The sequence below is a fragment of the Sinocyclocheilus anshuiensis genome, unplaced genomic scaffold, assembly GCF_001515605.1.
Source record: "Sinocyclocheilus anshuiensis isolate Anshui unplaced genomic scaffold, SAMN03320099.WGS_v1.1 scaffold464, whole genome shotgun sequence".
Lineage (NCBI taxonomy): Eukaryota > Metazoa > Chordata > Actinopteri > Cypriniformes > Cyprinidae > Sinocyclocheilus > Sinocyclocheilus anshuiensis.
This window is the reverse complement of record NW_015555731.1, coordinates 795,023-811,237: the sequence shown is the minus strand read 5'-3', so window position 1 is coordinate 811,237 and position 16,215 is coordinate 795,023. Positions and strand designations below refer to the sequence as shown.

General features: G+C 39.1%; 1 long non-coding RNA gene and 1 pseudogene across 1 annotated transcript; one reads left to right on the top strand and one right to left on the bottom strand.

Moving 5' to 3' along the window:
* LOC107672886 (transforming growth factor beta receptor type 3-like) overlaps positions 1 to 14,832 on the top strand; it is a 22,519-nt pseudogene extending 7,687 nt beyond the window's left edge.
* LOC107672887 (uncharacterized) lies at positions 5,199 to 13,528 on the bottom strand. The gene is made up of 3 exons (XR_001632348.1): positions 13,259 to 13,528; positions 11,724 to 11,729; positions 5,199 to 5,209 (listed from the first exon to the last, which is right to left on the bottom strand). It is a non-coding gene; the product is annotated as an uncharacterized LOC107672887 (long non-coding RNA).
* Positions 14,833 to 16,215: the final 1,383 nt, after the last annotated feature.

Here is a 16,215-nt window from a genome sequence, read left to right as displayed (position 1 = left end):
GTGAGACCTCGAAAGAAAAAAAAGTTTGTAAGAGACAATTTTCCAAATTCTCAACAGAACAGAACTCGGTCTTGAAACAAATCGTCTCAGGTTACCCATGTAACCACGGTTCCCTGAGAAGGGGAACGAGACACTGCGTCCCCTAGAGGACACTTTGGGGAATGCCCTCAGCGTGACCGGTGTCTGAAGTGCATGTGGAAACACGACAATGAACTTGTCATTGGCCCATGACGTGTTACTGGTGCGACCAAGAGTATAAAAGGGCACCTGTAGCACATGTCATCAGCTTCTTGTCTGAAGGATGCCTGAAGCATGGCAAGGGGACGCAGTGTCTCGTTCCCCTTCTCAGGGAACCATGGTTACATGGTTACATGGAGGCGGGGCTCTGGCAGCTACGCTCGCCTTCTGACTCTGCCGCAAGCTGGGCCCGGCGGCAGGCTCAGCTTCAGGTGGTTGACCGAAAGGACGCCGCCTACGGCGAGAGATGTAGTGCTCAAACGCCGCTGACTTAACCTTCGCCTCCCTGAACTTACGGACTACTGTCTCAACAGCAGCTCCGAAAAGCCCGGCAGGCGAAACCGGGGCATCAAGGAGAAAAGACCTGTCCTTCTCCTTTAGCCCCGACAGGTTAAGCCATAAATGCCTCTCCGTGACAATGATGGCGAAAGCCGCTTGCTTGGTTGCACGGAGAGCAAGATCACATGAGCGGCGGAGCTCCTCGATTTCAGCAGGAGCCACGCCCCCCGCCGCATCAGCGTCCTTTAGCAGAATCGCCTGGTAAGCGTGCAATACAGAGATAGAATGCAGGGTACCGCCCGCCTGCCCAGCCGCCGCGTTTGCCTTGCCCACGAGCCTAGATGTAAACTGGCACGGCTTCGAAGGCAAGGTAGGAGCCCTCCACGAAGATGCCTGGGGAGCAGGGAGATAACCCGCAAGGGATTCCTCCATCTGAGGCATCTTTGTGTACCCACTGTCTTCCAACCCCTTCAGATTAGCGTAGTTTGACTTGTTAGGAGGAAAGACGCGGGCAGAAAAAGGATTCCTCCATGACCTCAACAGCTCGCTGTGAAGCTCAGGGAGGAATGGGAGGGTCGGAGCGTTTATGACCTGCTAGGAAGCGCTCATCCAGACGGCTACTAGACGCGTGTTCCTGCATCTCCGCCGACCACAGGGTTAGCCTGGCGGTGGCGCGGGTCATGACGTCCAGGAGTTCCCCATACGTGGGTGACGAGGAGGAGGCGGTTTGTGATGTAGCCTCCGCCTCAACTCCTGTCACGTCTATCTCCTCGGAGCTAGACCGGCCGAGTAACATGCTCTCTGCCGGATCAGAAGAAACCGGAGACCGGGCTTCCAGATCCGGTTCGAGAGCAACAGAGCTGGCGACCGAGGATTGGTATAGGGAGAGACCCGCCCCAAGCTCGTCAGCCAGATCTAACTGCGAGCCCCATGAGTGCAGACGGCGCTCTGCCTCAGCAGCAGCGGGTCCAGCACCACGAGGCGCAGATGCTTGGCTTCCGTTCTCTGTAAACAGAGCTAAGCAGGAGCGTAGAAATGATCACAGTGGGCACAGCCGGCTCCCTCGGGAGCTGACCGTGCATGCTGCGCCCCCAGACACACTACACATAGCTCATGAGAATCGCTAGGTGTGATGTACCTTTCACACGGTGGGACACATCTTTTAAAACTGCGCTCACTCATGCTTTACCTTTCTTCTTTTTTTTTTTCTTCTTTTCAAAACGTTCTGTCACACAAGCACACACAAACAAACGGCTGAAGACAAGAAGCTGATGACGTGTGCTACGGGTGCCCTTTTATACTCTTGGTCGCACCAGTAACATGTCATAGGCCAATGTCAAGTTCATTGTCGTGTTTCCACATGCACTTCAGACACTGGTCATGCTGAGGGCGTTCCCCAAAGTGTCCTCTAGGGGACGCAGTGCGAGTTCCCATTCGATATGGAACCACTAAGAAGTGAGAAATAAAAATTGAAGAAATGGAAACATTTCTTTAAACGCTTTACATAAACATGTACATAAAAATAGTGCAGAAAAAATTTACCTTTAAAATTAACAGTAATTTTTAAACTAGTAAAAGTTTTTTTTTTTTTTTTTTAATTAGAAGTCATAAAAAGGTGCCTAATAAATAAAAATAAAAAAAAAAACAATAAAAAGTAAGAAATTAAAATTGACGTAATGGATAAATGAACTAAATGGGTCATGACACGAGAAATCAAATTTGCCTTGATCTTTTGGCATATAAGGTTTTTGTACCATTAAAACATCCTGCAAGTTTCATAGCTTAAAACATCCTCCTCATGATAAACAAAGCATTTATTTAAAGCTGCAGTCCGTAACTTTTTTTTTTTTTTAAATGATCCGAAATCAATATTTGAGCAAGTACATAACCAGCCAGTGTTCAAAACTATTGCCTTACTTTAGCCCGATTCACAACGGTCAGTTTATAATAATGTTTTCTAATTTGAGTGGTACGGGTAGGTTTTCGTGGGAAATTTGAGCATGCCGCTGCATCATTACACACTAGTCACGCAATGCTGATGTTGTTAACATTAACAATTTGAGAATAAAGTATAACAATAATAATAATTTGCACGGTTTGATGTGATATGAACTAACCGATCTTTAGATTTAATCACCATTGATAGCGCGATTTATGGTAATGCTTTTTTCCTTAGTTGGTCAGAACAAACGTGGCAGACTTGTTACTTACTTGTTCAGATGGCAATATAAGGTGAAAATTCTTATTTGGGTCATATTCCAAGACGTAGGCTAGAATGTGTGATTGCGAAGTACAGTAAATATCCACACCGGTGCGGTGACTGATTGCCACACATACTCCTCAAAACATTAGATTCATCCGAGCTGGAGCCGTGCCGACTCACAACCCACGCAAGGAAGATAATTCCGCACACAGCTGCAATTGCAGGTTTTCAAACAGAGATGGTGACAAAGAGGCAAAACTTACGGACTGCAGCTTTAATCAAGCACCAAAAGCAGCTCGCTTTGGATCTGAGGTGCAAGATGATGTCACCCGGGTGCAGTCTTTTGCATAAACACTGCCTCCAGAGCAAGACATCGACAAATAGTCATCTTCTCACCATAGGGCCCTGCCCACTGGCATTCAGTCGCTAGCGGCTAACACTTGATCACGCTAAATGCGAGTGTCGTGTCGCATCAAAAGCAAATAGAAATGACAATCACTGCCACTGTCTTGTCTACACTGGATACAGTATACAGATGCGTGTTCACTTTCTGACACAGTCCCACGCGCTCGAGTCTGACAGTAGGACATAAAGAGGACAATAAAAACAATATAATGAATGTTTTTAAATAATCCATGTAATACATTGCCTTTCTGTTCATTTTAATAAAAACACAAGTTTCATTTTTCTATATTTAAACCTTCTGATTCCCTACCAGGCCTCCATAACAAGACCATTGCTGTTTTCTTTTATTTTAACAAATTTCCATGTCAGAAATTTAACAGATTCTCTGTCATAATTGACAGCACACCACAGATACTGTAAAAAATAAAATAATAAATGTTAAAGTGTCTCTCTCAGCTCTCTGCAGGTAGAGGTGTCTGTCTCTCTGCTGCCTCCAGTGGCTTGTTCAGCGTATCACAGGATTGTCCTGATCCTCAGCAGTGCGCTTCCGGTCAACTGGGCTCTGGTGGCTCCAGAGGTCAAAGGCCACGTCAGGGTCTATGCAAGTTACATTTGCATTTCTAACCTGTGCGCTTTTCCAAAAACACTTTCTCATCTATGAACAGTTGCGTCTCTCTCGTTCAGTCGTCCAACAGCGTGAGTCCGCCATACCGAACTCAATCCCCCAGCCTCAGCATGACCAGCACCCTGACTTCTGACCTCCTCAGCACCCCCGACCTTCTAGAATGGGCCAATCAGAACGGCTTTCCCAAAGTGACCTCGTACACTGAGGCTGATCTGGCCAATCGCTTCGTTGTCAGGTTAAGAGAAGGTGGAAAAGGTTGATTTTTAACATTTTCTTGAATATTTGATCAGATTTTTAGTCAAGGTTAGATTAAATCTATTTAATACTACACTTTCATTAACTATTTTTTAAAAAGCATTCAGTAGATTAAGTTAGGATGTGATCTTAGAAGGCAGCTGCCTTTGTAGACAGCGAGGTTCGCTCACTAGGGTTTGTGACCGAGCCGTCTCTGTGGTTCAGGAGGGTCAGACACAGAACTGAGGTCTTCAGATGGACGGCAGGATGACATCATGACAGACAGAAGCAGTGAGGCGCTCAGCTGCCACTGTGAGAGCGGAGCTCTTACTGTTACTGTGGACACACAGATGCTACAGGTAACCAATAGACACACTGCGATACTATTGCTTTCATTATGCTTTTTAAAGTTGTGCATTTTTGTAGGTACATTTTCATAAAAGTAAATGTGTGTGTATACATATCTTTTTTAAAAAGAAATCAATTTAGTTTAACTTTAGAAATAAAGTTATTTAACTATCATTGAGATATAGTTTTTATATTTTTTAAATAAATTTTTATTTATATTTCTGCTTTCTTTTAAATTTTAATCAAAGAAACATTTTGTAATTGTGTTCTTCTCATATTTAGTTATTTTTAATCTTTTTCATATGTCCATATAGTTTTTTATTAATTTTTATTTCAGTCTAAATGTTACAGAGCCCCTAAGGGGATATTTGCAAAAAATGAAGACTTTCGCGTGCTCATGAGAAACTTTTTGCTTCACTTCTGCCATCTTACAAAAAAGTAGGGATGGGAAGATTCACTGATTCGCTCAGTGCATCGGCATAAAACTTAAAGGCCGGGACACACCAAACCGACTTCAAAGAACTAGCGGCGACAAAAGCCGACGGTGTTGCCGCCTCACGTCGGCAGCGTCGGACCAATAAGCTGTGCTCAAACACACCGCACAGACTACAGCCGACGGCAAACTAACACGTGCGTTCTGCGCATGTGTGAGAGGAATTAACTGTCTATATCAGCAGCTATCAATAGTATATATTCGTCATTCAAAAGGAGAAACCGAAACAAAGATATACGAGATAAACGCAGATATACGAAATGTAAACAAAGCAGGCTTGCTTACCATTTTGAATATCAGTAATGTTGATAACTGTAATCATTTTACATGTTGTTATGAATGATTGGGAAAGATCACGTAACATTTAAACAGCCTTCTGTCTGTACTGCCTTCATTTACGTGCTTGTTTTCATCACTTTCACTTTAATTCTCGGGCACTGACTCGTTCGCTAAAATGAACATCCAATCAGAGCTCTCACTCGCACCGACGGTCCCGACAGCCCCGACGCCGATTCAACATGTTGAATCGGGCAAACTGCCGCTGACGTGAGCCGACGAGTGGAACACACCGAACAAACTAGCCCGACCGTCGGCTTGGTGTGTCCCGGCCTTAACGATAAAACTTAAAAAGTGTGCAACAGATATGTTGGCATTTGTATCGCGATGCATTGTTTCTAACATATTTGTATCGTTAAAAAACTATTTATTTATATATAATTACTAGTGGCTGCGCTATACTTTTATTGTTTAGAAAGTGACCAATAATCTGTGACCAATATTTTATATGTAGATTGATTTTTCCTCTCTAAACTGTTTCTCAAGCGCGTTCTCTCATCCCCGCTGTGTGTGAATATGACGTATCAAAACACAACAGAGACCTGAGGAAAAACGGTGATTAAAGTCCAAAACCTGACTTGAAATAACCTAACAAATCAATCGAGGCTAAAGCGGTTCCATAAACCACAAATTAAGTTCACACAATCTATTCTTAAGCATCCCTTAATGTCGATCATGGATCAAATCGATCCAACATCACAAACAGCGAATATATTTGTGCTGTTTAATGCATTTGAGATGTGTTTTCCTCAGTGCATAACTGGCATGTCACAGGTATATTCTACATCTGTAAATGTTAGAAAGTCATGCAAATATATCCATTTTGCCGTCAGGAGTGGGCGAGGCTGTGCGCATGCGCACTATACAGACGGAGCGCAATATAATAGTAGCGCAATAATTCTGAGTAAAATATAACTATTTTATATATGTATAACTTTTTCTTTATTTTTATTTAGTGATTTTAATGCTTTAAAGAGCAATTTTAGATTGTAATGTTCTGCTGTCTATAAAAGGTACAGCTGTCATAAAACCAGAGATAAAGGCTGCATGGCTATAATAGTAGGCCTATGTGAGAGAATCAGTGGTAATATTGCGTTCCTATTGGTCAGTGTTAGAGGAACTCAACTTAGTCTGACAGTTAGCCTGCTCCGGACCAGGTTAGTTTCCCAGCATAAGTTGCCACAGTGAGGTTGATCTATGTTAAATTTGCTTTATGGAACCAAATCATTTTACAATGGGAGTCAGACTAACGGAAATAAGCCTGGCTTTTTTGGTAAACTTGTTTTATGAAACATGCCTCGAGGCATTAGAAGTCAGAAGACACTTAATATATGATTTGCTGACTGTCTGAACCAAAGAAATAAAAGCGATCATATTTTTTCCATTGCATCGAATCGCATTGTTGAATCGAATCGAAATCGGTTCGCACTGCATCGTAATGGGGGTGAATCGTATCGCATCACATCGGTAGCTGCTTCATATGCATCTTTAATGCATCGCATCATTAGCTATGCATTGAGATGCGTATCGCATTTGCCTCAGTTATGAGATGTACATCCCTACAAAGAAGAAAAGAAGAGCATGGATGCGCATGAATAAGCCTAATTGAGATCTATTTTAAACTTGGCCTTCAGTACGAAAACACTGTTTCTGTTCTTGCATTCCGACAGATAAATCATCACTGAGCAGCATAAGAACAGCTTTTTCCCTCAGGCTACATTCCACCTGAACAATATAACATCTCAGGACTATACATCTGTACATAACTTCGTAATTGTACATATCTGTACATAATTCTTTCTATTTTCTCTATATTTTGGACATAACTTTTCTCAACTAATTTGCACACTCATAATTCTGTTTTATCTAGAAAGAATTATGAATGTGCTATTTTACAGATGAAAAGTTTTGAGAAGTTATGTACAGATGTATAGTCCTGAGATGTTATATTGTGCAGGTGGAATGTAGCCTGAGGGAAAAAGCTGTTCTTATGCTGCTCAGTGATGATTTATCTGTCTCGGAATGCAAGAACAGAAACAGTGTTTTCGTATTGAAGGCCAAGTTTAAAATAGATCTCAATTAGGCTTATTCATGCGCATCCATGCTCTTCTTTTCTTCTTTGTAAGATGGCAGAAGTGCATGAGTAATGCAACTGTAATGCATGAGCTTGCAAAAAGTTTCTCGTGCGCATGCAAAAGACTTCATTTTTTTATTTTTGCAAATGTCCCTTTAGGGGCTCCAAATGTAGTTATTTTAGCACATTTAAAGTTAAGCTAAATGAAAACAAATGTTGCAAAATAAATTGAAAACTAAATGCCTGTTTTTATGACTTTACTTTTAGTTAATCATAATATCCCTGCAGTAAATGCATTTAAAATATATATAAAAAAAATATTCCATTTCAAATAAATGCTGGGTTTTTTTTTTGTTTTTTTTACTTTCTATTAATCAAAGAATCCTGGAAAATAAAATGTATCACAGTTTAAAATAAAATAACATATTCAGCAGCACAACTGTTTTCAGCATTGATAATAATCAGAAATGTTTCTTGAGCAGCAAATCAGCATATTAGAGTGATTTCTGAAGGATCAAGATGCTGAAAATTCAGCTTTGCATCACAGAAATGTTACAACATATTCACAGAACAGTTCTTTTAAATTGTAATAATATTTCACAATATTACTGTATTTTTGATCAAATAAATGCAGTCTTAGAAGAGATTTCTTTCAAAAACAATAAATATCTTACCAACTTCAAATGCCTGAAAAGGTGTGTTAGATTATTCAGTATTCTTTACATGTCCAAATTTGATTCTCTGAATTGTTTATATACACACAGATTTTTTCAGTGTCGGCAGTGACCCTGCGAGATCACAACTGCCATGGTGAATTTAATGGAAGCCATTTCCTGTTGCTTTTCCCAGTCATTTCCTGCGGGACAGAGGGAGAACTGGATGAAGTGAACGGAAGAGTTCATTACACAAATACAGTGAGAGACACATTATTCAACACAATTGTAAAATTAGTGTATATAATCAATGTACCTATGATGTAATGTCTTGTTATCAGCATAAAATTATGTTATGCAGCTGAAATTCTGTCATTTAGTTGAATTAAAAGAGAAAGTACAGTGAGTACCATTAAATGATTATAAAAGTAGAATGGTCCTGTAGTGCAGTAAATAAACCTGACCTGGGTCACACCGCCTCGCCATCACTGAAGATGATAAAATTGTCAGCTGTAACCACACACCAAAAACAGATGACCCGGGTCACACTGAACCAGATCCAGCAGAACAAACCATTAACAGGTTTGGTGATGGGAGCATCTTCAAAAGACACAGAGGCAGAAGGCGCATTTCATACTGCTATATATTTTAACTGTATTTTTAAGGTGTTCCTGTGGAAACAGAAACCATCCGAGGGTTTAAACAATGAGACAGGCGGGAGGGTGTTGGACGAGACGAGTCTGATAGCCATTCATGTGAGTGTTTCAAACCTTCAATGTGTACTTGGCAGCATCTGAACTGTTATGGGAACTGGAGGCTCATATTTTACTGATTTGAAACAATATATAACAATTCAGATTAAGTCTCTTATTGCTCACCAAGGCTGCATTTATTTGATCAACTATACAGGAAAAACAGTAATTTTGTAAAATATCTTTACAATTTAAAATCTATTTTATGGTCTCTCAATTTCTAATCAAAAATAGTAGTTCAGAGTCAGCAAAGATTGCAAACAACCAACACCTAACAACAAATTCAACAAAAATAATAAATTAAGGCAGTAGCATACAATAATTAAACATGAGTAATTAAGAATAGGACAGCTAAAACTAAAACTGTACAAATAATAGTAATGCTAGGCTGTTACTGTGTGGGGTGTTCTGGGAGATTGTTGCTATTGCTAAAACATTAAAATTGTGCAATATTATTACAATGTAAAATAGCTGTTTTCTGTCTGAATATATTGTAAAATGTAATTTATTCCTGTAATGCAAGCCTGAATTTTTTAGCATCATTACTAGTTACTTTTAAAAGTAATGCATTGCAATATTGCGTTACTCCATAAAAATGTAACTGATTGCTTTACTTAGTTACTTTATGTGTAAAGTAATTCATTCATTTTGCATCACTTTTTGTCACCTGGTTTGGGCTTGCGTATTCGTTTTTTTATAACAAAAAAACTCTAAAGTTATATTTTGAGCAACTGTAAAGGCACTTTCACAGCAAAAGTGAAATTAATAAGCCTCCAGCTGAAGGAAGTGTCTGCACCACACTCCTGATTTAAAAGTAAACTTAAAAGTAATGCATCACTTTACTAGTTACTTGGAAAGGGCAAGGCAAGGCAACATATTTAAAAACTTTGAAAATGATTTAAAAATTGATTTAAGAGGTTTAAAATGAATTTAAAACAGTTAAGAATAGAAAATGATTATACATAACATCCAACTGTTAATTTCATCAATGCATTGGCAGAGGGAGTCAATGGGGCTGTAGTCATTTGGCGTTAAGGCTAGGAAAATCTGGGTATCATCAGCATAGCTGTGATAGGCAATGTGGTTCTTTCTCCTTATTTAACAGTGTCAAACGCAGCACTGAGATCTAGTAGTACCAGCACTGAAAAAATAATCTGATTACGTAACTCTCGTTACTTGTAATGTGTTACCCCCAACACTGGTCACATGATCCTTCAGAAATGATTATAATATGTTTATTTACTGCTCAAGAAACATTTCTAATTATCAATATTAAATTAGATTTTTAGGACTCTTTAATGAATAGAAAGTTCACAAGAACCGCATTTATTTTAAATATTATCTTGTAGTATTATAAATGTCTTTACTGACACTTTTGAGCAATTTAATGCATCCTTGCTGAATAAAAGTATTAATATGTTTCAATAAAATAAAATCTTACTGACCACAAACAGTTTGTAAATGACATACATTTCTTTTCCTAACAGCCATTGCTCTAAACTGCATGTTTGTCATGTGTGGCTCACTTTTTTTCGTCTGGTTTCTCTCTGTTCAGATCAGCTGTGCATCGTCTCTGATCACTCCTGTGAGTCCAACAGACATGACTCCATCCTCCAGGCCTGTGGAGGCGCTGCGCTTCAGTCCCTGGGTGCCGAGAGGCCCCGCCACTCCAGTCCTGTCCATGGAGCTGTTTGCCACCGAGGCCTACGAGAAAAGAGCCGTGGGGCCCTGCGTGATCACCGCGTATGACCGCGTCTACGTGCAGGTCAGCGTTATCTGTCGCATTTGTGTGCTTGTTTCCTCTCTGGCATCTCATGAAGGTCAGAGCAGATGATAGTACAGCGGTGGAGTCCATAACATGATTAAAAAAGCTCAAGGACATGAGACTCCTGTCGCCGTGTGGATGTTTCATTAGTGTGTGTCAATGAAGGCCACAAATGGACATAATAACAAACTACACTTGCAGCTTTGCTGTGTACGATGTGAATAAGAAAACTCATAGAAAAAAAATATATTAACCCACAAATAACAGCAAATAGATCTAATATAAAAGAAGTAGTAGTTCAGATAGTTCAGAGTCATAGCTTGTAAGCAACCTGCACCTAGCAACAAACTGAACAAAAATTAATACATACGAAAATTAAACATGAATAATTAAGAATAGTAAAGATAAAATCTAAAACTAAAAATATAAATATTAGTGTTACGTTTTTTTATTTTCTAAAGAACTTGTAAGATTACGAAAGTGGTACATATTGCTAGAATTATTATTTATAAGTTACTACGATTGCTAAAGTGGCTTTTAGCATATGGCTGAGTAATTAAGGATAGTAAAGAAAAAACTAAACTTAATATGTACAACCAATAGCATTACATTTCTATTATTTTCATGTTGCTGTGAGGTTGCTAGGGTGTTATGGATGGTTGATATGCTGTTGCTACACATGTGATTGCTGGGGTGTTCTGAGTGGTTGTTGGGATGTTCTGAGTGGTTGCTATGTGGTTGCTAGGCTGTTGCTGTTTGATTGCTGGGCTGTTGCTATGTGGTTGCTGGGGTGTTCTGAGTGGTTGCTACGCTGTTGCTATGTGATTGCTGGGCTGTTCTGAATGGTTGCTATGCTGCTTCTATGTGGTTGCTGGGATGATTTGAGTGGTTGATTAATGTCATTTCTTTCTATTTCTCTCTGTCAGATCTCAGTGGGTTCTGGTGTTGCGGAGGCCGTGGAGGTCCAGTCGTGTCTGGTCTCTCCTCTCTCAGATCCACATGCACACAGCGGCTGGTCCATCATCAGAGACTCCTGCCCCTCTGACCCGTCCTTCAAACTGAGCCACAGAGAAACCCAAGAATCCACAGACAGCACAGGACATGATGAAGACGAGGAAGATGAGAAGATCTACAGGAAAAATGACAGAAGACTGTCACAGCCGAGACGAAATAAAGACAAGAGACCCGACAGACTCGGAGCCAGGAGACCTGAAGAACGCAGACGGAAGAGACGGGAGGACGAACGTGAGAGCGCAAACATGCTGCAGTTCAGTTTCATCCTGCGGCCCGTCTTTAATAACTCCATCCAGTTCCTGCACTGTCGGCTGTGTCTGTGCACGTCAGTTGAGGGGCCCTCCGGGGCCGCAACTCGGATCTGCACAGACGGGCCTCAGATTCCTGCTTTCACAAACACAACTGCTTCTCAACAGGTAACAAACACTAATGTGGGAAAATTAGCTTTTTGAAACTTTGAATAAGTTGAATCAAAATCAGTGAATCAGTTGTTTCGCAAAATGATTCACTATTTCAAAGCATTCATAAATGCATGCAATTATTAAAATGATTAAAACAAATATGATTAAAAAATGACTCTTATTACCCAGTTCTCTTAATGACTCATAAATGAGTCTAAAACCCATGAGTTATGGGATTTGAATCATTAAATAACTTTCTTTCTCTTTGATTCCCTCAGTTTGGTTGTAGTAGCTCTTTATGTTATGTCATCCACAACTGATTATTTAATAATATAGTGTATTACATATTATTAACTATAGTAACATAATAACATTTTTATATATTCTATTAAATAATAACATTTTAAATCAATTCTATAAGCTTTAAAAGCATTAAAGATGCAATGCATCAACATTGCTTTGTCCTGTTGTCTGTCTCTTAATTTTCTCACAATTTCCATACACTGTACTGCACCAGAAGTTGCGTTTGCCACAGAGGCAAACTCATGCATAGGGCCAATTATCAAAAGTACTAAAAGAATGTAATGGAACTGGAGCCAGAACTATTAAATACTTTATGATTCTTATCCTTAGAAGAAATGAACACTAATGAGATCTCAACATGACATAATTTACTAATCACATCTGTCAATATCTGCTAGTAAACATTTCATATATGTGTCTCTCTCTTATCATTCAGTGTGAGTACAGAAATCTCTCTCGGCCTGTGTTGGTCACGTATTCTGCTGGGTTTCTGGCTCCCCCTGCTGGTTTGTACACACCCTCATTCTCAACTCTCATTTACACAAAAGTTTTGCATTATTTTAACACTTTAATGTTTTATGTTTGTGTCTCTGTGTATGTGTTTATCAGGTAAACTTTCTCAAAAGCCTTCTGAGATCTCGAAACAGACTCCTGCACACAGCAGTGAGTTTTACCCCTCATAAGTAATTTTTGGTTAATAATTGCCCTGCAAGGAAATTAAAAGGAATAGTTCACCCAAAAATTTAAATTGTCATCATTTACTCGCCTTCAAGTTGTTCCAAATGTGTATGAGTTTCTTTTTTCTGTTAAACATAAAAGATATTTTTAAGAATGTGGGTAATCAAACAGTAGTTGTTCTCCATTGACATACATCCCAGACAGCACACGTAAGTCCAGTGCTTGAAGTGGAAAAAAAAAAAAAGGGCCCGGCCCCCCCCCCCCCCCCCTTATTTATGTATTTAATTATTTCTATTAAATAAGTAAGTACTTTTTAATAATTCACAATGTATGTATAGTGCCACAATCAATCAATCAATAATTTAATAAAAATTTTCAGTACAAATTAGCACAAATCAAGATGCGATACCAAACAGGACCACAGGGAGACGCCAAAGACCACTAAATCGCCTGCCTACTATACGGATCCATTCAGAATCGCTAAATCTCTGACTACCGCATAATCAGCGTTCATTATAAAACACCCTTGCATTTAAGCCAAATACAGGCTGAAAATAATAATTTTACTGACATCTGGACGTAAGTCACTATTCTTTCCGCAATCGCTGATTAAATCGGCCGTGTTTTCTCTGCATTAGGCTGTTTTGAACTTACTGTTTGAATTCGTTTACTGGATCCTTGGACTTTACAGGAGTTTACCGGTTTAAAATGATGTGAACGCAAAAGCCTGCTTCTTTTAATTTTTAAGATATTATTTCCGTTATTAAGTACTGATTCAAATTAGTAATCAATGATTAATTATTATTCTACTACTCTGCACGCCTCCCCTGACATGCTCTCGCACCCCACACACTCCGCTTGCATTCATTCACGTGACTGGTCGAGATGAGAGGTGATTTATATAGTGTCCGTTCTAATCATATTTTGGGATCTTATAATCACCCAGACCCTGACGCTTTTACTCTGAGTACCGGCAACATGTCAGAAGGGCCGGTACGCACAAAAAAGTGCAGTTACTCTAAAGGCTAAAATATAGAAGTGCCGGTACTGCGTACTGGCCCACTTCAAGCACTGCGTACGTCTGTAAGATGTCTGTTAAAGATCGCTTGATCTGGAAAGCATCTGCTGTGTACAAACATCTGATAGACATCTATCTATAAGATGTAAGTTTTAAATACATTCTAAATCCTAAACATCTTAAAGACATCTTTTAAATGTTTATATGACATCTGATAGGAAACGTCCTATAAACTAATTGCAAGATGTCTGTTAAAGATCGCTTGATCTGGATTATTCATTAACAGTTTGTCCCATGACGAAGGAATTATTAAACCGTTTTCCCTGACCTGATTCTTAAGTTATCAAAAGTCGCGCATGAGAGATCCCAGTAGATTGATTATCTCTTGGCCACCTCATCGAAAAGAGCTGTTCCGACACTTACAATATAAAAAACCATTAAATACACACACTTCATATTTTATAGAGAAGACTACCTAGATAGCACACGTACCTCTGCAAGAGGTCTGTTAAAGATCGCTTCATCTGGAAAGCATCTGCTGTGTACAAACATCTGACAGACATCTTTAAGATGTCAGTTTTACATACATACATTTTTGTACAGGTAAAGTACAGGGCTTGCACAAAAATAAGGACGTTCTTACGTTAAAAATAAGGTGGAAACTGTTATTTACCTAGTTTGTGTTTCAGAAACATACGAGAGTCCAGTGTTAGTGGTCGTGTTCTCTGCATTTGTGATGGGTTTGTGTCTGATGGGGGCACTGTGGTGCATTTACAGTCACACAGGTACAAACACGCAGACCCTCATGCAAAACTTTCATTTAACAGTGTTTTTTTCTTCATGACAGCTGGTTATTAACACATATTATCCTGGTTGTCAGGGAGGCGTGATATGACCCAGAGAGACGGTATTACAGAGACCACACGACAGGACAGCGAAACCCACCGACACTGATGGAGCAAACCAGCGGTTTCCACGAGGTGGACTAAAGATATCCCTGATAGCACACGTACATCACGGAGACGTCTATTTGACGTCTGCATTTACATCTGGAAGACGTATTTTTAAAAAGTGTTTGCTCATCTGAACGTCTATGACGTTTCCTATCAGATGTCAAATAGACGTCTATTAGATGTCTTTAAGATGTTTATGATTTTGAATTTATGTAAAACTGACATCTTACATTCATCTGGCAGATACACAGCAGAGGCTTTTCAGATCAAGTGATCTTTAACACACATCTTGCAGATGTACGTGTGCTATCTGGGATACGACCATCAAATTCAAAACGTGACAGAAACAAACTTCATGTGCTTTCTTTAAGGCTGAATTTGTGTACCACTGTTCTGAGGTGCTTTTAACATATTTTACTTGCTGCTTTTGTTGTGCTGCTAAATGTAAGAACGGAAATTATGTAAAACTATTATAGATTTGTGTACAAGATTTGCGCTCCTTTAATGTTCGTAAATTTGTTTAATTTTCAGCCCTTTAATTGTTTTTAATTTACTGTGTAGTAATCATGTCTTAAAGTGTCAGTATTAAAGAAATTTAGCCCGGACATGCTGATGGTAAGGGTTGGAAAGGATCTTTTATTATGTAGGGTGAAGTCAGGAAGGTCTGAGAAAGTACATGGTAAGTGCCCGTACATAGTTTAAGTCTATTTAAATTGTTAAGGTTTAATTTCTAATACAAAGAGTAATTCAATCTATAATATAAATGTGTAGGCCTATTACATGCATTCACGTGATCATTCAGTTTTACGCAATAATATGCAAGTTTCTTCATTCTTTTTTTTTTTTTAAATATTACGTTTTGTTACTGTCCCAATTTACCTGAACATGTTAGATAAATTGGGACAGTAGCATTCAGCTAAAGTGGGACTCCCTATAAATTAAAAGATAATACATTGCTTAATGTGATAAATTGTTTTGTTTTACAGAAAATGTCACAAACTGTAGGCAGAAGACAGGAAAAGAAAAGAAATAAGTTTTTGTGCGTAAAAAGTGTCTGCACTACAAAACCAGTCTTAAGTCGCTGGGGTATATTTGTAGCAATAGCCAAAAATACATTGTATGGGTCAAAATTATCGATTTTTCTTTTATGCCAAAAATCATTAGGATATTAAGTAAAGATCATGTTCCATGAAGATATTTTGTAAATTTCCTACCTTAAATATATTAAAACTTAATTTTTGGTTAGTAATATGAATTGCTAAGGACTTAATTAGGACAAATTTAAAGGCAATTTTCTCAGTATTTAGATTTTTTTGCACCCTCAGATTCCAGATTTTCAAATAGTTGTATCTCGGCCAAATATTGTCCTATCATAACAAACCATACATCAATGCAAACTCATTTATTCAGCTTTCAGATGATGTATAAATCTTAATTTCGAAAA